Genomic DNA, 24,036 nt, shown 5'->3' with positions numbered 1-24,036 from the left:
CACCAGCAACCAATGAACGCTCAAGGATTTGTCTCAAACGAAACAAAAGGCCCCCAGGCATACCTACAGGTATATATCAAGGGTACTAAGGCAGACGCCGTTCACAGAGATCAGTCACCGGGCAGGACAGGCGGGATCAAGACACGGGAGCTCGGGTCTCTGTTTCCTTATCACCAGCGGGAAAAGCCTGCACGGAAGACACTGTTAATACACTGCTGTTTTTAATTACAAAATCCCAAGTCTCGGCAGCAGATAAAGTGAACATACAGGGTGTCAAACGCAGGCAATTTGCTGTCTCCACCAACCTTTTTTTTTTCGCCTGCCCCAGCGATGGGGTGAGTATGAAAAACATACATAGATATGCTCAAAATCCACGATTATAATGTTACGCTTGCCAAACTGTTAATTGTCGTTTTCCTCAGGATAATCAGGATAATCTGTTTTATGGCACATTTCCTGCCAAAATAAAGAGCTGGTATCGCTTTAATATTTTTTGGTTTCGATTTCTCCTTAGTACATGTATTTCCCGGTTTCGGTATCGGTTACGCGATGCAAGATAATTAAGATTCCTAAAATTGTGTTGCGTCGTATTTTCACTTTGAGCTCGACGGTGACAGAGGAGAGATTGCAAGGTACGTTATGAAAGAGAAAGAAAAAATAAGACAACTTTTGCTATGCTGTCAACTTTATTGGTGACTGGTGATAAAAATTACTGTCTGGGGAGTGAAAATATCGGGTTGCTTTTTTATCGAGGCTTTTTTATCGTTGTTTATCTTTGCTGCTGAAATGCTGACACAGCAGTTCACGTAGATCTATAAACATTGATGTTAGAGAATAATGAGGAGAATCTGAAAACATCAGTTCCGAAAGTACCAGGCATTGGCCGTACTTTCGCCAATATGGTCTGAAGTTGGTCTTCTTGTCTCAGTTTTGGTGGTGCGGCTTTGGACGGACTCCTCCCCTTCCCCCCCCCCCCCCCAACCTGTGTCATATGATAGCTACATGTTACACGGTCTTCGGCGAACGCAGGCGGGGTGTTTTTGATCAGATGTTTTTGGTCAGTAGTTATTATCAAGTATTTAATTTATCAATTTTTTTCCGACTTCATAAAAATGTTCATAGTTAATGACGCGTTATTTTAAGTGGTCGCATTTTATTAATATTTTTACCAATCCCACGTTCTTATTTGATCTCATACATGTATTCGTGTATGCAGTATTGAATGAGCTCTGAATGGAGCTTTTTCAAGGGGAATTGGTAGGGACTTGCTGTGTGACAGTGCCTGAGTAGTTATGCAAACAATTACCAGCCATGTAATCATCCTTGAGATTTCAGCACAGGCTCACAGTACAGAGATTAGCAATCTATTTCACCAGGAACAATTTATCTTTTAATACATACCACGGGGCTGCTATCTAAACAAAAGGATTGCAGGGACCGATACAATGAATGAGATGGAGTGACTGCCACGTGCGGAAGATGGGCAGGAAATCGGCCAACTACTCAGAAAACCACCAACGCAAACGAAGATGATTGGACGGTGACCGTAATTAGGCAGCAAACGCGGGGAAAGTCCATTCTTTGATATAACCCCATGCGCAGTGATATCAGCGTGTTCTATTCAAAGTAAGGGGTTTGGGGTGGGGAACACGCACGATTTCCCTTTGTATGTATGACAAATAATGCACTGTTACCCCCTCGCCCGATATCCACGACAGCAGGCCGAGCGTGATATCGGGCTCGTGGACAGTGCATTATTTACTACATATCTAGTGAAAATCAATATGTGTCCCTGATAGAGAGTACAAGTATATCAAGGGTAGTAAAACTGAGATCAGTCCCCGGGCAGGACAGGTGGGACCAAGACACAAGAGCTCGGGTCTCTGTTTCCTTATCACCAGTGGAGTGACTCTGAAGGTGGCAAGACATTGTTAATAAACTGCTGGTTTTACTACAAAATCCCAAGTCTGGACAGCAGATTTAGTGTACAGGGGGGTGACAAAACGAGGGCATTTTTCTGTCTCCAGCCCCCCCCCCCTTTTTCGCCTGACCCAACCAGCAATGGGGTATGAAAATGATACATTAATATGATCAAAATCCATGATTTTAATGTTACGCTCGCCAAAATGGTAATTGTCGTCTTCCACAGGACAATCTCTTTTATGGCACTTTTCCTACCACTTGAGCTGGCATCGCTTTAATATTTTTTTTATTTCGGTTTCTCCCTAATATTTCCCGGTTTCGGTATCGGTCTCGTGATGCAAGATAATTAAGATTCCTGAAATTGTGTTGCGTCGTATTTTCACTTTGAGCTCGACGGTGACAGAGGAGAGATTGCAAGGTACGTTATGAATGAAAAAAAATGACAACTTTTGCTTTGTTGTCAACTTTATTTGTGACGGATGATAAAATGCACGAATATGCAGTATGCAGTATCGAAGTAGCAATTAAAGAAGCATTAACGCAGTAGTGGAGCATATTTGCAGTAGACATGCAGTATAGCCTAATGCAATTCTACTCCAAAAATTACACAGGTTTGTGCAGATAGGAGCATTAATGCAGTAGTTTAGTTGCATGATAGAAGCATGTTTCAAATATGCTAATTAGCTCCCAAACCAAAGCAGATTTGAAGCATATTTGCAGTATGATTGCAGTAGTCTACTGCGCTGGAGCAGGGAATTATATCGGATATAATTCCCTGGCTGGAGTATCTACTGCATTTTCGTGCCGGACGTACTATACTGTCTGGGAAGGAAATATATTGGGTTGCCCTTTTTAATCGATCTTGTTGTTTCTCTTTGGCCGTATTTTCGTCAGAATGGTACGTAGTTGGTCTTCTTGTCTCAGTTTTGGTGGTGCGGCTTTGAACGTACCCCCCCCCCCCTCCCAACACGTGTGTAATATGATAGCTACATGTTACACGGTCATCGGCGAACGCAGACGGAGTGGTTTTGAACAGATGTTTTTGATCAGTAGTAAATATCAAGTATTCAATTTATCAATTTTTTCGACTTCATAAGTGTTCATACACAATGAACGCATTTTTTCAGTGGTCGCATTTTATTTCATTTTATTTATTTTACCAATCTCACATTCTTATTTGTTCTCATACATGTATTCCTGTATGCAGTATTGAAAAATCGCTGAGAAGGAGCTTTTTCCAGAGGCATGTATTGTGTTGTTTGGGATCTGAAAGTGTCATTATTGTACCACCAGCGTAGGCGCTGGCGGTACACATAGTTTTAGTCCCGACCCGCATGTTCCGCCGGCTCCTCTGGCTCCGCCGCCATCTCACCGTTACCGCTATTCCTCCTAGACGGTAAGGGCCTCCGTACCCATCTCTTGGATTTAGGTCACCTATAATCTCAACTCGTTCCACGTAAAATTTGGGCTTTGTCAGTATTGGGGTCTGGGTGTGGCACTCATTGCAATGCACCCTTGTCCAAAAATGGCAAAATTAAATGCTAATTATCTACCCTAAGGAAGGAATTATGGGAAAAATTTTTACAGACGGCTTTCCAAAAGTCATACGTGTAGACTTCAAATATGCCCTTGGATTTGACCTTTGACCTTTATTTCAAGGTCAAACGGGAAACGGGCCAAGATTTTCAAAAAAAAAAAAAAAAAAAAAAAAGGAATTTTTTTTACGAAAAAAAAATTATTTGCCCTGTTATTCAGACACCACACAGACTTAAGCAACAATATCATTGGAAAGTGTTACCCTTCGGGTCATCCTTCATCTCCGTGAATTTGGGGTCAATCGGTGCATTTTCACGGGAGTAGCGGCCATAAGATACCGAAACTGAACACTGCCTCTAATTCGGGAACCGTTAATGCTAGAGACCCATTTTTTTGCATTTTGTAGAGCATGTAAAGCCCAACACTGGAAGTGGTCTCCGTTTTTTTTTTGTATTCCATACGGTTTTCGAGTTACGCTGTATCAAAAAGGACATATTGGTGGTGAAAGAAAAATGTGCAGTACGGTAATGGATAATAAATTTTGAACTCAAAAATGACATTATTTCTTCAAATTTGAACATCTGGAATTTCAGAGCACCTCCCATTTAAAAAATTTTGACCAAAATGACCTTTTCTTTATTTTAATTAATTTTTTCTGTAGGAAATTTATGGCACATTATTGTAACTCCAAAATTATAACATTTAGTCCCTTATATCTCCAAAACTGGCAGAGATAGGTCCATAGTTACTATTGAGTTGAATAGGAAATCATATACTGGCAATCTTAATGTGACCTTGAAATTGACCTTTGACCTACTTTTCATCATGAATTGAACTCTGCAAATTTTGGTTCCCTTTTATCTCCCAAACTGGCAGAGATAGGTCTATGGTTACTATTGAACTTGAATAGGAAGTCATATACTGGCAATCTTTATGTGACCTTGAAATTGACCTTTGACCTACTTTTCATCATGAATTGAACTTTGCAAATTATTGTTCCCTTTTATCTCCAAAACTGGCAGAGATAGGTCCATAGTTACTATTGAACTTGAATAGGAAATCATATACTGGTAATTTACTGTGACCTTAAGATTGACCTTTGACCTACTTTTCACCATGAACTGAACTGCAAATTTTTGTTCCCTTTTATCTCCAAAACTGGCAAAGATATGCCCATAGTTACTATTGCATTTGAATGTGAGAGCATATACAGGCAATCTAAGTGTGACCTTGAAATTGACCTTTGACCTACTTTACACCATGAACTGAACTGCAAATTTTTGTTCCCTTTTATCTCCAAAACTGGCAAAGATATGCCCATAGTTACTATTGCATTTGAATGTGAGAGCATATACAGGCAATCTAAGTGTGACCTTGAAATTGACCTTTGACCTACTTTACACCATGAACTGAACTTTGCTAATTTCTTTCTCCTTTAACTCCAAACCTGGCAGAGACAGGTCCATAGGAACTATTGAAGTTGAATAGGAAGTCATAAGCTTGTAATATTACTCTGACCTTGAAATTGACCTTTGACCTACTTTACACCATAAACTGAACTAAGCAACTTGTTTAATGCTTATACTTTCAAAACTGGCAGAGATAGGTCCATAGTTACTTTTGAACTTGAATAGGAAGTCATATACTGGCAATCTAAGCATGACCTTGAAATTGACCTTTCACCTACTTTTCATTATGAATTGAACTTTGCAAATTTTGGTTCCCTTTTATCTCCAAAAGTGGCAGAGATAGGTCCATAGTTACTTTTGAACTTGAATAGGAAGTCATATACTGGCAATCTAAGTGTGACCTTGAAATTGACCTTTGACCTACTTTTCACTATGAACTGAACTTTGCAAATTTTCTATCCTTTATATCTCGAAAACTGGAAAAGATACGCCCATAGTTACTGTTGAACTTGAATAAGAAGTCAATGCTAAATATCTCCCAAACTGAAGGAATTATGGGAAAATTTCTACAGAAGCTTGGCCGAAAGTCATGTGTGGAGATTCCAAATATGCCCTTGGATTTGACTTTTGACCTTTATTTCAAGGTCAAACAGGCCAAAAATTTCTAAAAATGGGAATTTTCTCCAAAAAAATATCTGTTTGTGCCAATTTTCAGAAACTACGCAGACCTAAGCTCTCATATCATAGTGAGGGGTTACAGTTAGGGACTCCTTTCATCTTTGGGAGTTTGGGGTCAATCGGTGCATTTTCACAGGAGAAGCAGCCATTAGACGCTAAAACTGAAAACTCTCATTTAATTATTCTGGAACCATAAATGCTAGAGACGTCTTGTTTGTTGCATTTTGTACAGCTTGCAATGCCAATACTAGCAGTGGTGTCCATTTTTTTTTTGTTTTCAATATGATTTAGGAGATGCGCTATATCAAAAAGTGAACCTGAATAGGATTTCATATACTGGCAATCTTGTGACCTTGAAAATGACCTTTGACCTACTTTTCACCATAAACTGCACTTTGCAAATTTGCTGTTTCTTATATCTCGAAAACTGGCAGGGATACGTCCATATTTACTATTGAACTTGAATAGGAAGCCATATACTGGCTATCTAACTTTGACCTTGAAATTGACCTTTGACCTACTTTTCACTATGAACTGAACTTTGCAAATTTTCTGCCCCTCATATCTTCAAATCTGGCAGAGATATGCCCAGTATTTCTCCTTGGTTTTCTTTTTATTCCTAATATATGCAACGCTGATAACACATTTCAAGGAAAACCCATATGTCAACTGTCTTGAAAATCACAGGAGAGATCAATATTACAAAAATACAGCTTAATTCAAAAATAAGCTTGATCAGACTATTTTTTACAGTTATGCTGTTTTTTCACTTCTTTTTGCATATTTTGAGAACTCTTGTTTATTGCATTTATAGAGCTTGTCAAGGTCAACACTGTAGTTGGTGGTGGTGACCCGTTTTTTTTGGTTTTCCATACGAATGCGCTTACTCCAGCTGGTGGTTCTATAACAGGAGGCGGTATCGCCTCTCTGATTCTGTAGTTTCACATGGTTTTAGGGAGCATTCAGATGGAGAAGAGCCGAGTGCTAGTGAGGCCGCGACCTAAATATGGCGGATCTACAACTACATGAAAGGAAGACCGTTTAATCCTGTATTGGCCTCTCACTGGGGAGGCGTGTGAACATAACAGGATCAAGTGGCTTCCCTCCATATTAAGGTCACGGCCTAGCTAGCGCTCGGCTCTTCTCGATCTTAATGGTACCTTAGTCACGATAGGTATCGTCCGCATGCTCCGCCGCCATGTCACCATTACTCCTTCAAATTCTCCTCCTAAACTACAAGAGCCCTGGCCTGTATCCACCTCTTGTACAGTATATGCAGGTCACATAAAATCTCAACTCGATCCATGGGAATGTTGGGCTTTGTTGGTACTTGGGTCTACTTTCACATTTGTCTCAATATACTACCCTCTACCAGGGTCACATATTGATTTTTCACTAGATATAAATAGATATGGCTCTGGCGAAATAGATGACTAATCTCTGTACTGTGACTCTGTGCTGAAATCTCAAGGATGATTACATGGCTGGTAATAGTTTGCATATCTACTCAGGCACTGCCACTTATCAAGTCCATGACAAGTCCCTTTGAGAGCAATCAAAGCAGTTAATTGCTCATCTGTGACAATTAACCCCATAGCGCCGGGAACCCACCCTGAGCTTCAGAGATAACTTGACACTAACCTCTTTACTATAGCCTATCTTCATCGTGTCAAGTTACCTCTGACGAAAATAGTTTGACCTAGTTTATATAAGCCAATCGAATCCATGTTTCAAAATTTTTCACCAAAGTTTGGTGAAAACGCTGATTGGTTGACTGTCAATCGGCAATCCTCGGCTGATTCCGCAAGCTCCATACTAACAACATAGTTATTGTCGAGTGCGGAGACATCCGAGTAGTTCCGAGTGCATAACCGTACACAAAGAAAGCATGGAGTATATCGGAATTGAAACCAGAGCAGTTTGGTGCCCTGCATAATTATCTACTGAGGGATGATGTATTTTGCGTGCTGCCCACAGGTTACGGCAAGTCCCTGATATTCAGCCTTATCTTTGATTGGTCCGGATTTGAACAAAGCGCGCTTTGACTCGTTCGCGTTCATTGGCTAGATCGTTCAATGAGTCATTGAGTGCGGGCTTTAAATTTGATTGGCGGGCGGCGGAGGCAGTCGAATGTGGTCAGAGGTAACTTGACACGATGAAGATAGGCTATAGTGAAGAGGTTAGTGTCAAGCTATCTCTGAAGCTCAGGGTGCGGGAACCGCACATATGCGGTTCATTTTAAAAAGTCATCAGTGCCGGGAACCGCATATACGCGGTTTCTGTGTTTACATGCTTGTACTGTCCCCTGTCGTTTGTAACAATTCATGCTTCTATCACAAGACTAACTTAATGTTAGTTTTTTGTTTATTACCAGCTTTTGAAAGACGTGTAGCGAGAATTAGATAATGAAAAAGCGATTTATTTCAACCACTGTCGAGGCGCTAAGCAGTCAAAATGGCGGCGAGAAGTCAGCAGAAGTTATGGGTTAAAATATATATTCGAGATTTGTTAGAAAATTCAGACTTCGGGGAAGAGTCCTTGATAGATTTTGATACTCCGATAACTTCAAAGATGATGTACCTTTGGCTAGTATGAGTTGTCAGAGAGCAGATTCGGACGTGGGGCTTGATTTATGAAAAACGCTGATGATACTAACTGCAGTAACCAAGCAGATGACAATAGTAATTGGAAGGGTTATATTGCTGATAAAATGACTGTAACCGTTCCGTGGCAAGTCAGGCTAAATGTTGCCTTGTGTGCTGCATCAACATGTCTTTTCCTGCTTTGCATAAATACAAATGTCATATGTTACGTTGTACTGCATCAACATGTCTTTTCCTGCTTATGCCTAAGTACAAATGACATATGTTTACTTGTGTGCTGCATCAACATATGTCTTTTCCAGCTTGTGTATAAATACAGATATAATATGTTTACTAGTGCGCTGTATCAACATGTCTTTTCCTGCTTGTGTATTAGTACAAATGACACGTTTACTAGTATTTTTATGATGCAATTTTTATTCATGAAAGTGTAATATTTGCTCATGACAATGTTTGTATTCTTGCATATGATTTGAGTGCAAAACAAAATTTTATGAGTAGGCCTATCCTCGTTCAGTTGATTAAAAAACTATGAAAAACTATTGAAAAAGGCACTTAATTTACAATCTATTTGTAATGATAAGAGTAATATTAGGTGGAAGTCTTCTAGCCTGCCTGTATGTTGTGCAACTCTCTGACGTGATGCAGGTTTTTAGGTACAGCACGCATCCCAGGAAATTTATTATAACTCAAAAACTAAATTAGATATCTTTCTGAAATTTTCTGATATTGTTTGAAACATATTTCGGATGTTTATGAGAAAATGTCAACAAATTCTTTGGTAAAGTGAAAAAGAATGTGCATGCTGAAATTAAAGTTTTGTTTTTTACTTCTCTTCGAGAAAAGCAAGTCTCATATTTAAACTCCTGCTATTTCTACCTAAATAAACAAATGTGAATAAAACTGATATGACTTTAAAGCTTACATTCTTGGCTTTCTAAAAATGTACAGTTTTTAGGTGTTTTCGAAAGAAGTGAATACATTATCATTGATTAAATGAGTCCGCCTGTAAAATTGAGTGCATACGGGTAGAGGGCTCAGGACCAAGGGCACTTTCTAGGTCAGATGCTGTCAGGCTCTATGGGGTTAATAAAAACAACCCCTTAGCAGACAGACAAAACAAGGCAGGTTGCAACGAACTTTAATTACATTGGCGCGAAGAACAGCTCTCACTGAGCTCCTGCAGAGCACATAACAATGTCATCTGGTGGCCCTGGTGGAGGGTACCAATGCACCCTTGTCTAAAATTGGCAAAATTAAATGTTAAATCTAACAAAACGAAGTTTATATTTGTGCCAACTTTCAGAAACTAACAGACCTAACCAATTAATATAATTGGCATCGAAAATGCACCCTTAGGGTCATCTTTCATCTCTATTAGTTTTGGGTCAATCGGTGCATTTTCATTTTGAATGCTGAAACTCAAAACTGAAAACTCTATTTCGTTCATGCTAGAGACTTCTTGTTTTTTTGCATTTGATAGAGCAAGTCAAACCCAAGCACGTACTAGAAGTGCTGTTTGTTTGTTTGTTTTTTTCCATACGGTTTACGAGTTACACTGTATCAAAGATACATTGTGGTGGTGAAAATAAAATGTGCAGTAAAGTAAAATGAATGAAATTTGGAACGTCTGGACAAGATAACAATATAAGGCATAACGAGGCAGGCAACTTCAGGTCAAAAATGACATTATTTCATGAAATTCAAACATCTGGAGTTTTTAAGCACCTCCCATTTCATGAATTTCAACCAGAATGACCTTTTCTTTATTTCAATTTTTTTTTCTGTGCCAAATTATTGGCATATTACTGCTATCGCAAAATTGCAACATTTTACTCCCATATATCTCCAAAACTGGCAGAGATATAGGCCCATAGTAAGTATTGACGTTCAACAGGAAGTCATAATAAATGCTGTCAATTTCACTTTTGAACATGAACTGACTTTTGTAAGATTTCTGTCCGTTATATCTCCCAAACTGGCAGAGATACTCCCATATTTAATATACATCCTGAATAGGAAGACATAAACTGGCAATCTTATTGTAATCTTCAAATTGACCTTTGACCTACTTGTCACCATGAACTGAATTGGACAACTTTTTTTTATCTCTTATGTTTTCAAAGCTGGCAAAGATATGCCCTCAGTTACTAATGAACTTGAATATGACGGCATATTGGCAATTAACATACATGTGACCTTGACATTGACTTTTGGACTTTTTTTGCCTTGAATCACCCTACATTGTCAGTCTTAAATTTAACATTTGACCTCCTGAACTGCACCTCACAAATTTGGATTTGATTTTTCACTTTCCCCCATGATTTTGTTATAAATTGTAGTTTCAACTAAAAAAAATCAAGAAATCTTGTTAACTGCGCTTTGTACAACACTAGAGGTGGTGTTTTCTGTTTTCCTGCGAATGCGCTTGCTCCAGCTGGCGGCACAATACTTGGACGCAGTATCACCTCTCTGATCCTCTAGAAAGATATAATGTTCATTTAAGTAATTTCTGTTATTACAGATTGGGCCATACTGAGTCCCATGTGCAGCGAGCGAATGTGATGTCCAAAGATAAACGAAAATAATTAACTTCTGCTGCTTCAAACAAAAATGGCTGACCGTAAGTGCATACATGATAAAAGTAAGATAATAATGATTGAAAGTTTTGACGCCACTCCTTATTTATCTCAGATATTTGGCATCTTTTCAAATGATGTAATTTTAATGTTTTAAACAGACAAACTATGAAAATAAACATTAGAATATCCATACACATTAATTTGAAGGTATATGTTACTGTCCCTTATTTAAAAAAAAAAATTGTCTACATCATGCTGATGAGAATCTGCTAGTACAAATTATTGAAGAAGTCGCTTTGAGAAGTTTTGTTTGAAGACTTTTTGGCATTAGTAGAATAAAATCATTACCATTATTTATATTTTAGGTGGTTTTGGGATTCGGACGCCATCTTTAATTGAGCAGCTGAGAGCAGTATTAGACCAATATCCAGATGATGGGCAGATTTTGAAGGTTAAGCTTTTGTACAATTTTTGTTACTTTCATTCTTGATTTTAATTGTTCATGCGTCTACATAAATAGGAAGTCATGAGAATTATTATAAGCATAACAAGAAAGGGAAAAGTGATATTGCATATTGTCAATCGTTTAGGAAATAGTCCAAAATGTCAAGTTTTTGTTACCTTAATTCTTTAAATTAGTCATTCACTTATCTTCTTAAATATAAAGTTGTGAGAATTATTATAGTTATAACAAGAAAGAGATAACTGACATTGTATATTGTCAATTTTTTAGGAATTAATCCAGAATGCCGAGGATGCTGGAGCAAAATCTGTGAAATTTGTAAATGACAGACGCCAGTTTTCTGCAGAGTCTTTGTATCAACCAGATTTGAAGATATTTCAGGTAAATGTAACATGTGTTTTTAAACAAACTCTTCTTATGCTATAAGATTGTATATATAAAGGTTAGATATTTGTCTCTATTCTTACAGACTTCAAGGTACAGTTTTTTCAGTCAAGTCCTTATTTTTAACTTTTTACACTGACGGGTATCTATTTAATTCTTTTGGAAGACAGTTAAAGATGGAGGATATATTAACAAAGATAATTTGAAAGACTGCCAGAAAATATCTCTGGATCCACCCCGTTTTTTACTTGTATTTATGTCCATCGTGTAATGACAAATGCTAGACCATCTAAGATAAGGACTGATAATGGTTCGAGAAGAGATAGCAAAAATTACAATGTAAAAGGAATAAATATCGCCCCCTCCCCCCCCCCCCCAACCCAACCTTCTGTGGTAGTAAAATTCTTTATAAAGCATTCTAATTTAATGTATTTTTGTCTTCTGAATTGTTCTTTTCCCTTATATCTCAGGGTCCAGCTCTGTATGCCTACAATGACGCTGTTTTTGGTGATGCTGACTGGGACAGAATAGGAGCCATCCACAATAGTAGCAAGAAAGATGATCCACTAAAAGTTGGAAAATTTGGGTTGGGGTTCAAGTCTGTCTTTCACATGACAGGTATGACTGACAATCTGTTAATTGACAATGTACTTGCAGCACACAGACAATCACAGGTACACACAGCAAGTATAGACATGTGCTAACTTTAGAAAAGATATACCCTGTACTATTTTTTGCCAGTTGTTATACATATCATGTACAGAGTTATATGCTTAACAATTTTACACATGTAACAAAGCACCTTGCCAGTTCCAAAGAATATAGCACATAGTAAGACAAAAATCTAAATTTACCAAATTGGTTTTACTTTAGTTTTGATATACAGACACTGTAATTGCCTGCATGTATATATTCTGATTGGTCTGTCTGTCTGTGCTGTCATTGTTGTTGTATGACATGTGTCGTTTGTCTAATTACTTCCAAACCATTTTTTTTTACTTTAAATTTTCTTGTTGGTTTTTTTTTTTTTTTGTAAATAGTCCGGTTGCTTTCAACGTCATGTTCAATTTTCTGAAGAGAAGGCAACCTTTGATAATGATGATACCATAGCTATTATTGTAATTAAGATCCAACAACCACGACTTTTTAGGACAATGTCATTTAAATTTAAAACACTCTTTTGCACAATTTTGGTGTCATTGGCACAATAACTTCCAAACACAACGAGGAAAAAGATGTTAAAATGCCTGTATGTGAAGGGGGGGGGGGGAGACTTTGTCCAGTCTATGACATCATTTTGACCACAACTCTATACCTAGTGGTCAAACAATAGAACTGAGGATGACAGCAGCAAAGAGCAGTTGAACATTTCTGCACATACAGGTATTATAACATATTTTGCCACGCCCTCTTTTAGATGTATCACAGGGAACAATTGGTCTTAGTTAATTCTCCAGCAGGTAACACAAAAGCTACGATATATTTTCTGGAGATCAACTACTAACTGACCGAGTTCTACATTTATTTCTCTGGCTGACAACACGGACAATCCAGCTGTCGGTTTGACTGACCAAACTTACTCTGATGATCTCATATCTCTAATCTCTGATCTCTGATTACAATACAAAGTTCTTCTCTATATATACTTATACACAAAATACATATGTACAGTGATTCCTAAAAAAATTAAGTCAGAGGTACTGAAGCCAATTAAAAGAATTCAGACATATACAGTGGTCGGAATAATTTTGTTTCCGTTGTACAACGGTGTAACAACGTTCGAAATGTTTTAATCCCTATCTTGTGAATAGAAGGGGGCGGACAAACAATGGAGGGCCGTATAAATCCCTTCAAAATTCGAACGCACAAACACAATAGCTTAGGTTGAATAACACAATACTTAATACGAGTGAACCCCATGACGCCGGTGTCTGTGGCCCAGCGCGAGCGTGACAATCCGCTGTAACTAGGTGTAATTAACAGCAGGATACATCAGCCAGAAGGTCCCTATTGTTTGTTGCGGCGATAGGATTATAGCTTGAAGAGGCTAAACCCATGCTAAGGCGTGGCACGCGAAGCAAACTGTCCTTTTGTTCACTAGTTTGGCACGCGCAGCTGGTTTTTAGTGTTGCTAACAAACTGCTAGTTAAATTTGTTTTCAGTTATTTCATCCTATATGAAATTTCCGCAGTCAAAAATTGAACTAATTATTGTTTGTTTGGTTGAAATGCATGAGCGTCAGCATCAATCTGTCTCAAAAAATTCCTATTGCATTAATTTATAAATGTAATGTTTATTTATGTACTTACGTTTTAATTTGAAATATCTGCATTCAAGCGTTCAAGTATTTATAAAACATGAATGATAATGAAAGAGGAATAAGGAAATAACATATTACTTATATTATGCTTATATTATAATATTGAAATTAAATGAGGTGCATTGACATAGGCGCAATGACAATCTAACTACAACGTGCAACAGGGGGAAGTCTGGCTGTATGATCATACAATATACGAAAGTACGGTCAATTAAAAGTGTAAATCATCAGTTAAAGAGGAGGGGGTCTTACTATATCTCGCTATCTATTGTTAAACCCGACTGTTATTATCTCTCGAACATGCTTAAAGCATGCCTATACAATTACTGTGTCTCCGGCTGCTGTTCAGAAACACCATGTCGAACATATTTTGCTACAGCGAGAAACATGGTACACTAGCGGCTTGTTTTAGATCACTCAAGAAAGGATCCATACGTGCGACACCAGAGGAAAAACAATCAAGTATGCATCTGATCCATTAATAGTAATTGCACAGTGCATGTTACTAGACCTTTGTCCTGACTCAGTAGTTAGGAATAGGATGTTTGGATAAAAAGCTTCTATTCAACTCGCTTAGACTTAGGGCGTGATGCTATCATCCGATGAAACACGTAACTGAACCCTCTACCTGAACCTGAAGTCCCTTTAGCTGAAACAAAAACTGCCCCTTGAACATGTCCATTTTTTAATCGTCAAATGATTTGTGATTTCATTGAACGTCTTTGATCGAAAGCTTTCAAATGACAATAACCGAACCGTGTGTTGATTATTTATTAAAGCGTAATTAAGTTTATTCAACATGATCTATTTTGTAAACGATACTTGCCAAGATTGAGCTTGGATTGATCACCGTCACTATTTAGCTACTCGCCTATAATGCGTGCTGAACGACAGACAACTTAAAAATAATATCTGTGTAACTGTGCAAATGAACGCATTTAGTTAAAATATTACGAAGCCGGCATTTAATCCATCGAACATATTGTAACGGATTTTATGTTGGTACTTCAGTCCGTACAGTATTAAAAGGGATTCGTCATTGTTTTAAAGGTTCAAATCCAAGAAACAAACTGCTGATGTAAAAAGGTTCAAAATGTTTATTAAAATCCAACAAAATGCAATGTGGTAATAATGCCCACTCTGATATTCAGTTATTGTCTTTAAGTCCACGTTAAATATGTGTCTTTTGGATATATTCAGTTAATGTCCAGTTTTAGTTCTGCATAAACTTCCAATCGGTGGGAGACTGTGACAGCAGTGGCTCCTCTTCTACCGGCCCACAGCTACAAGTGCCAACACGGTGCGCACCTTTGGGAGAGTCTAAGCGGTAGACTTCCCTCCTTCAATCAACGACTTAGGGTGCTGGCACGGCGCACACCCTCGGGACAGCTTGCTTCCCGTTTTCCAACCAACCACTTGCCTAGAGTTCCGACACGGCCCGGACTCTCCGACCAATCACCTACTTAGCGTTCTGTCACGGCAGAAACCCACGGGAGAGCCCAACTTCCCGTTCTCCGTCCAGCCACCTGCTAGGGATCTCGACACGGCGTAAAGCCTGCGACAAACCACCTGCCTTGGGTTCCGTCACGGCACGAACCCACGGGAGAGCCCAACTTCCCGTTCTCCGTCCAGCCACCTGCTAAGGGTCCCAACACAGCGTAAACCCTGCGACACCAACCAACAGCTAAGGGTCCCGACTCGGCGTGAACCCTGCGACACCAACCAACTGCTTTTACTACCGCCCCAGTGAACCTGCCAGAGAGAACAAGTCCTCTCAATCGGAACCTCGAGTGTAGCTCTACTGCGTCTGGGAATCTTCACCCAACGAGTGCTTGACAGCTGAAAATGGGGTGGATGGTGGCTCTTACCCAGGGGGTTTTTGGACAGGGAGAGAACCACTGCTAAACGTGTTTACACTCACGTGTAACTACCGTTTAGCAGAAAAGTCGAGTTTTCTGAAAATCTTCTGAATCTCCGCAATAGATATTTACAGGGCTTATTACAACAGCACTGGTACATTGAAAATGAATAAATTATACATTAACTAAGTTTAAATATTCAGCGCATGAGTCAAATGCACTTAAAGGCACTTTTTTCTGTGTTCACAATAATTTAATTGAAATTTTCATTACAATACCCTCCTCCCTACAAGTCCTGTCCTCAGGGCTTAAGTAACACCAACTTTTTTTTTTTTTTTTTTTTTTTTTTTTATAAGCAACTGTAAACAATGTGAACAATAACTAATATAACTTCGCTCTAAACAAACAAACAAACAACAAGTTCCAAGGGATAGGTAGTGACATTCACTTCCTCCATTAAACATAGTCTCTGAATCTTCGGGGAGGTCGCCGGTTCCGCCTTGGTCTCCTCGGGAGTGGAGCTAAAGCATCAACAGCGTTTTTCAGGACTGGGTCACTTTTACTATCTCCTTCACTTACAGGTGGAACTGGATCAATTTGAGATTCACTCGGGCTTTTACTCTTATCATCATTCGTCTGTTGACTCGTATCTTCTTCATCAGTAAATGACACAGGATTAGTTTCAGGAGGCATGTCTATACTTTCGTCATCATACGTCTGGGTCGCTACCGTTTTGTGTCTATCTTCAGGTACAAACCAGGGAGCCACTGCACTTCCACGATATTTCTTGAGACGATCTCCATGTATAATTTTCACGTCGGATCGGGCAGACTTCTGTATTTTATACACAACATCGCTCAACTTATCAACAATAGTGAATGGCCCCACCCTTTGGCATTGTAGCTTCGGACTGAGTCCCTTCTTCCTAAGAGGGGAGTACAGCCACACCATGTTTCCAATGCAGAATTTTTCTTCATCTGAACGCAGGTCATAATACTTCTTTTGTCTCTTGGCTGCATGTCCAAGCTCACGTCTGGCTATGTTGAAGGCCTCTTCCATCTTCATCTGCATTTCAACGGAATACTCAAGAGTGGTCTTTTCCTGGTCTACTGGCGAGCCAACCATAACATCTATGGGCAAGTTGATTTCTCTTCCCAACATGAGACGATTTGGAGACAGAGTTGTACTTTCGTGCACAGTCGCTCGGTATGCCATCATTAAGTATGGTATATAACCATCCCAATCTGTCTGATGCTTGGAAGTAAAGATCTTTAACATAACGCCAATCGTCCTGTTAAATCGTTCCACCATACCGTCACTCTGAGGATGATAGGCGGTGGTAGCAGTTTTCTTCACACCCAGGAGTTTGCAAATCTCTCCAAACAGCTTCGACTCAAAGTTCCTTCCTCTGTCGGTGTGTATCTTGCGTGGGGCACCAAATCTGCAGATAAATTCTTCCACCAACTTCTTTGCCACAGTTTCAGTCTCCTGATTTGGAATGGCATAGGCTTCAGTCCATTTGCTGAAATAATCACTAACCACCATGACATACCGATTGTTTGAATCGGTGACATGAAAAGGACCTTTGATGTCTAGTCCAATTCTTTCCATCACAGCACCAACTGCCGACTGCTTCAACTTAGGTCGCCTCTTTTTAATGGGATTCTTTGCAGCTCCGCACTCATCACATTGTTGTACCCACAATTTGATTTGGGTGTCCATACCAGGCCAATGACATCTTTCTTTAAGGGCTAAGATAGTGCGATGTACTCCAAAATGTCCTCCAGTGGGATTGGCGTGAAGATGCTCAAACATCGTTCTCCTTAACGGTTCAGGGGTCAACAATTGCCAATGAAAACTTTTACCTTGTTTCTTGACTAGCCATTTCCGGTACAGCACCCCCTTCTTCAATTCTAACTGATCAAATTGACTCCAATAACGCTTAAGTGGTTCACTTTGATCACAAACAGTCTCAAAAGACGGCCTCTGTCCACATTTCTTCCACTGCATTACTTTGCCAAACACCAAATCTTGTTCCTGTAATTTCCCTAGATCTTGAGGCGAAATAAAAGGCAACCAATTAGGCTCCAAAGAACCCTCTTCTCATGACTCTGTGCTGATTACTCGTCTGGAGACCTTGGTGGGTGCAAGTTCTGGACACTGTCGTTTACACTGGGAACAAGGTCTTCTACTCAAACCGTCGTCGTTTCCATGACGTTGACCTGGTCGATACTCAATTGTAAAATGGTATTCACCTAGAATTTCTAACCAGCGTGCTATCTGTCCTTCCGGTTCCTTAAAGTTCAGCAACCATCTCAAGGATCCATGATCACTTCTAATCTTGAATTGACGTCCACAGAGATAATGTCTGAAGTATCGAGTAAAATGAACCACCGTTAATAACTCACGGCGGGTAACACAATAGCGTCTCTCTGCCTTACTCAAACTCCGACTGGCATATGCAATTACTTTTTCAACCCCATCTTGACATTGGCTGAGAACTGCACCAATTCCATCTTGGCTTGCATCTGTGTCTAGGATAAACTGGCCCTCTGGCGCCGGAAAAGATAATATGGGAGGGTTGATCAATGCTGCCTTCAATTCTTGAAATGATGCCTCCTGTTCATGGTTCCACTCAAATGCACGATCTTTCTCCATCAGCTGTTGAAGAGGCTTAGCTTTCTTTGAAAAATCCCTCACAAATCGTCTGTAGTATGAGCACAATCCCAAAAAGCTCCTCACATCCTTCACACATCTGGGGGTAGGCCAAGTCTTCACTGCGTCAATTTTGTCTGGATCTGTTGATACACCATGTTCTGACACCACATGCCCGAGATACTGTATTTCATGCTTGAAAAAGGTACACTTGCTAGGTTTTAACTTTAGTCCAGCTTTACCTAGACGCTCTAACACCAAAGCCAACCGATCAAGATGCTCTTCCACAGTTTTCCCAAAGACGATAATGTCATCTAAATAAATCAGGCAAACTTCCCAGTGTAAGCCAGTGAGGATCAACTCCATCAAACGCTCAAACGTTGCAGGGGCATTGGCGAGGCCAAACGGCATAACTTTAAACTGAAATAGTCCTCGTCGTGTGATGAAAGCCGTCTTCGGTTTATTACGAGAATGCATCGCAACTTGCCAATATCCCATCATCTGATCGATCACTGAAAACCATTTGGAACCATGTAAAGTGTCTAACGTTTCGTCAATCCGTGGTATGGGATAAGCGTCTTTCTTGGTGACATGATTTAATCGTCTATAGTCTATGCAGAAACGTGTACTACCATCCTTCTTGGACACTAAAACAATTGGTGAAGCCCAGGGACTGTTCGCTGGCTCGATTATTCCCAAGTCTAACATGCATTGTAGTTCCCTGTCTCCCTCTTCCACTTTACTAATGGGTAGTCGTCTGAGTGGTTGTCGAATTGGGTGCTCATTTTCTGTGCAGATTTCGTGCTGAACAAGACTGGTATGTCCCAAATCCTCTGGTCCTGTGGCAAATACTCTACGGTGTTGGATCAAAAGTTCTGCCAGTTTTTCACGGTCAGCAGGGGTCAACTCTGAACTTGATCTCTCCCACAAGTCCATTAAATGTTCTGGAACAACGTTCAATTGATCAGGTTTGACGATCGTAACTGGGTCTTGAAGTTGAGCGTGGTTAACATGTACTTTTTCCCCTTCTACTTTGGCCACCACGGTATTTTCCTTCAATATAACCTCGTCTTCACCAACATTTACAATTCTGAGTGGTACAGGCGAACCGTCCAATGTAACCAAACCCCTGGCCAAAGTTACTGCAGAATGCGACAAAAGTTGTTGTGATGGCTCGACTAACCCCTCTGTGTAAGTAGGGCCTCTACGTTTTAATGTTCCACTGGTAAAAATCTCCGATCTGGGTGGAATCGTAATCTAGGTGGTAAGGAGAATATGACTTCTGGTGGCAACATCCTTCTCAGCAGTTAGTAATTGCGTCGTATTTTCCCCAATACTAAGTTGAAATGAAGAAAAATCCAGCTTTGCACTAGTTTTCCTCAAGAAATCAATTCCAAGAATTCCGTCAGAGGCAATGTTGGCCACAATTGAGGTATGTTTAATTTGTCTACCGCAAATGTTCAGGTTCAAAGTTATCTCTCCTTTCACTCTTAATTCTTCTCCTGTAATGCCTATCACCTTCTTCAGAGTCTCACGTATAGGGGGGGCGGGATTTCCTTGGCATTTGCTGGTAAATTCTTTCCGAAATTAAAGTTACGTCAGAGCCAGTATCCAACAAAAACAGTCTATTACTGGCTGGCAATTTCACACTAATGTATACGGATCCGACGGCTGTACCTTCCTCTTTTACTGGACCTGTCACGTCCTCGGCCATCGGTCGGTCCATTTCCTCGGCCTGGGTTAGTTTAAAGTCGGCCCATTGTTTGGTTTTGGTCCATTATTGCTGCGGAATCTGCCTCCTGGTCTGGGTGCCGTGGGTACGGGAGCCGGGTTGGAATTGGGGACGGGAACAGAATTACCCATAGAACGTTGATTTCCCTGGAAGTGGTCTTGCCTTCCCTGCTCACTGGCTCGTCGTAAGTTTTCAATCTCTGTCGATTGAGCACGTAGGTTGTTATTGAGTTGTTCCAGTAATTGATTCATCTTCGCAATTTGGCCATTGGAAATTTCTTCTTGCTCACTCACCCTGTCGGCGGTACGAGCGTAGACTTTATCATTTTTGCGCAGACAATTTCGTGCCGTTTCTGCTTCCTGGCAAGCTTCCATCTCAATGGCAACTTCTTCTGCCTCAATTAAGGTACGTGGTCGATATCGCATCACTTCCAGCCGGAGGCGAGGTTCATCTAAGGCATCTAAGAAATACTCTCTTTCAAACGTAGCTCGGACACGTTCATCTTCACCTGGCCAACCAAGTCTCACCAAGCGTCGTATGGCTTGGGCGAGTTCACTAATTGACTCCTTTGGTTTGCGTCTCCGGGTGCGGGCTTGCACTCTGTACAATTCTTTCTTGTTGCGTGGACTGTACCGTCGCTCTAACGCTTCGGCTAACGCATGGAATTGTTTGCGTTTTTCAACCGGTAAATCACTCAGCACTTGGGCCGCTTCACCTCTCAAGGCCATGGCAAGGTGGGTGCTGCATTCTTCGTCTGTCCACCGGTAATTATCTGAGCATATTTCAAGTTGGGAACAAAAATCATCCCAATCACAGTTTTTCCCATCAAATGTTCCCAATTTAATGGTTGGCCCAGTCTTGTACATCCTTTGATCTGCATAACTAGGCATGGCAGTAGATGTCCTAGGTGGGGAAATATCAGGCACGGGATTTACTCGTCGGTGAGCTGCATTCAACGTGGCTTGTAAGTATGCTTCCATCTCGTCTAATCGCCGTCTTACACCAAGTAGTTCATCTAAATCAATGTCCGGGTTATAACGTGGAGGTAACACATTTCCACTCCTGGTAAATGTGGAACTAAATCCAGTGTCCTGGCGGTCTCTGGTTTCGGGGCTTATTCCACGTTTCTTCTCCATTGCTTCTTCAGGGTCGTGACAATGACTATAGATCCCACCGCTGCCACCAAAAACTGTAACGGATTTTATGTTGGTACTTCAGTCCGTACAGTATTAAAAGGGATTCGTAATTGTTTTAAAGGTTCAAATCCAAGAAACAAACTGCTGATGTAAAAAGGTTCAAAATGTTTATTAAAATCCAACAAAATGCAATGTGGTAATAATGCCCACTCTGATATTCAGTTATTGTCTTTAAGTCCACGTTAAATATGTGTCCTTTGGATATATTCAGTTAATGTCCAGTTTTAGTTCTGCATAAACTTCCAATCGGTGGGAGACTGTGACAGCAGTGGCTCCTCTTCTACCGGCCCACAGCTACAAGTGCCAACACGGTGCGCACCTTTGGGAGAGACTTCCCTCCTTCAATCAACGACTTAGGGTGCTGGCACGGCGCACACCCTCGGGACAGCTTGCTTCCCGTTTTCCAACCAACCACTTGCCTAGAGTTCCGACACGGCCCGGATTCTCCGACCAATCACCTACTTAGCGTTCTGTCACGGCAGAAACCCACGGGAGAGCCCAACTTCCCGTTCTCCGTCCAGCCACCTGCTAGGGGTCTCGACACGGCGTAAAGCCTGCGACAAACCACCTGCCTTGGGTTCCGTCACGGCACGAACCCACGGGAGAGCCCAACTTCCCGTTCTCCGTCCAGCCACCTGCTAAGGGTCCCGACACAGCGTAAACCCTGCGACACCAACCAACAGCTAAGGGTCCCGACTCGGCGTGAACCCTGCGACACCAACCAACTGCTTTTACTACCGCCTCAGTGAACCTGCCAGAGAGAACAAGTCCTCTCAATCGGAACCTCGAGTGTAGCTCTACTGCGTCTGGGAATCTTCACCCAACGAGTGCTTGACAGCTGAAAATGGGGTGGATGGTGGCTCTTACCCAGGGGGTTTTTGGACAGGGAGAGAACCACTGCTAAACGTGTTTACACTCACGTGTAACTACCGTTTAGCAGAAAAGTCGAGTTTTCTGAAAATCTTCTGAATCTCCGCAATAGATATTTACAGGGCTTATTACAACAGCACTGGTACATTGAAAATGAATAAATTATACATTAACTAAGTTTAAATATTCAGCGCATGAGTCAAATGCACTTAAAGGCACTTTTTTCTGTGTTCACAATAATTTAATTGAAATTTTCATTACAATATTTATATTTGTTCTTTTAAAACCAGTGTAAGGTTAACGCCAAATCAAAGCAAGCCTTGCAGACTGGTTTTGTTTAAACTGTCGTGCATCAAGTAAAGTTAAGTAAAGCCTGTTTCTACCTCGCAGTGTTCATCCCAGCCATAAAAGTGCATGAAGGATAACAAGTCTCCGTAGACCTGTGCTTCAGGTTTCCAGGAGTCCCGTGTAACACAATAATATCGAAGGCCTGAGGGTAATACATATATGAGGCCGTGTATGAAAGATTTAACAAATTAGAAATTCAAGAATTTAAACATGCTAGGTACATGCACATCACTTAATAAGTCATTTCACAAAAATCGCATCTAATTGTTTAGATTAACCTTTACTTTTATCGATCTCATCCCATTGTCTCAACCACCTAAAAGAAATATAGAGAACATGAGGAAAAGTAACACGTTTACATGCAGGCGAAGGAGTTATACTTCAATATTAATCGCGAACAATATCAACAGCGACTAAAGACCGTTGCCTGTCTTTCACACTTTTACACAAACACACGAAGGTTTAATAAAGGGAGTCGCGGCGCGATATCTATCTCTTTCATTCGAACAAGCAAAGGGCTGACCCGAAGTAAGCTTTCTATACTAATGTCCTTTTTATTGTATATTGTAATTACTCTACTTGCTCGCCTCCATTGTCTTGTAAAAGTGACAAAGAATGTGTTGTATTCACACACGAGTTGAAAGAACTTTGCATAACTCCTTTGCCTTAAGTTGCATAATGTCTTTCTCAAGGTTATAATCAGTGTGAAGAGGGTGTCTTGCCTCATTTAAAAAGGGTGTTGTTCTTCATACTGGTTGTTGCTTAACTTATGCTAATCTTAAACTTTTATGTACCAATATGGTTTTAATAAATCGCCAAAATTATGAATTTAATGAACATTGTGTATCAAACGTTTTGATACGATTTAAATACAGGGTTACCATTTAATATGGAATATTATTTTTTGGCGAGTAAATTTTCTACAAAATATTTAATTTCTCTCTAACTACTTTAAATCCAAAGCTGAGGTGTCACTCCATGTGTAGCCAGGTGTGTTACCTAATTACCATACAACTCTCGAAACAATTGATGCATGCAGTTCTATGTTCTGTGGTCAGAAATGTGAGGGGTGGTCTTTTTGGCAATTTCTGCCGTTGTATAAAAACGCATGGGTTTGGTCAATCTTTGGAGTATGTTTAGAGAAGCAACAAAGGGATCGCTCTGAAACTTGACAGGTGCCTTAGTGAAGATATGGTTCGACAGCTAAGCAACGCAGCTTACTATGGGATTCTTGCACTCAGAGAAAATGGCCAGAAACGGACATCCATTCCCAGGTAATTCAACATTTATCAGGAACCGTTTGTGAAGTCCTCCAAAGAAATGCTGCGACAGGGGCACCTTATCCAATACCTCGACTAGGGTGTCCGCGTATCACACCAAGAAGACAGGAACCCCTTCTCCTCAAAGGACGCCGTGCTGGTCGTACAAAGACAACCAGTGTCCTCAGAAAAGAGAGGAGAAAGTCATTCAAACGTCTG

General features: G+C 40.4%; 1 pseudogene across 1 annotated transcript in view; it reads left to right on the top strand.

Annotated features, from left to right (window-relative positions):
* The window catches only part of LOC106161733 (sacsin-like), a 47,909-nt pseudogene continuing 23,873 nt past the window's right edge, over positions 1-24,036 (top strand). The window contains exons 1-5 of the transcript XR_015333881.1: positions 1-335; positions 10,674-10,772; positions 11,097-11,182; positions 11,465-11,575; positions 12,049-12,196. The product of XR_015333881.1 is annotated as a sacsin-like (transcript). The remainder of the gene's footprint in view (positions 336-10,673; positions 10,773-11,096; positions 11,183-11,464; positions 11,576-12,048; positions 12,197-24,036) is intronic.

This window comes from Lingula anatina, chromosome 4 (genome assembly GCF_051362555.1).
Source record: "Lingula anatina isolate TDL-2025a chromosome 4, LinAna3.0, whole genome shotgun sequence".
NCBI lineage: Eukaryota > Metazoa > Brachiopoda > Lingulata > Lingulida > Lingulidae > Lingula > Lingula anatina.
Note: the sequence above shows the minus strand (reverse complement) of the source record. Positions and strands in the feature narration are given on the sequence as shown.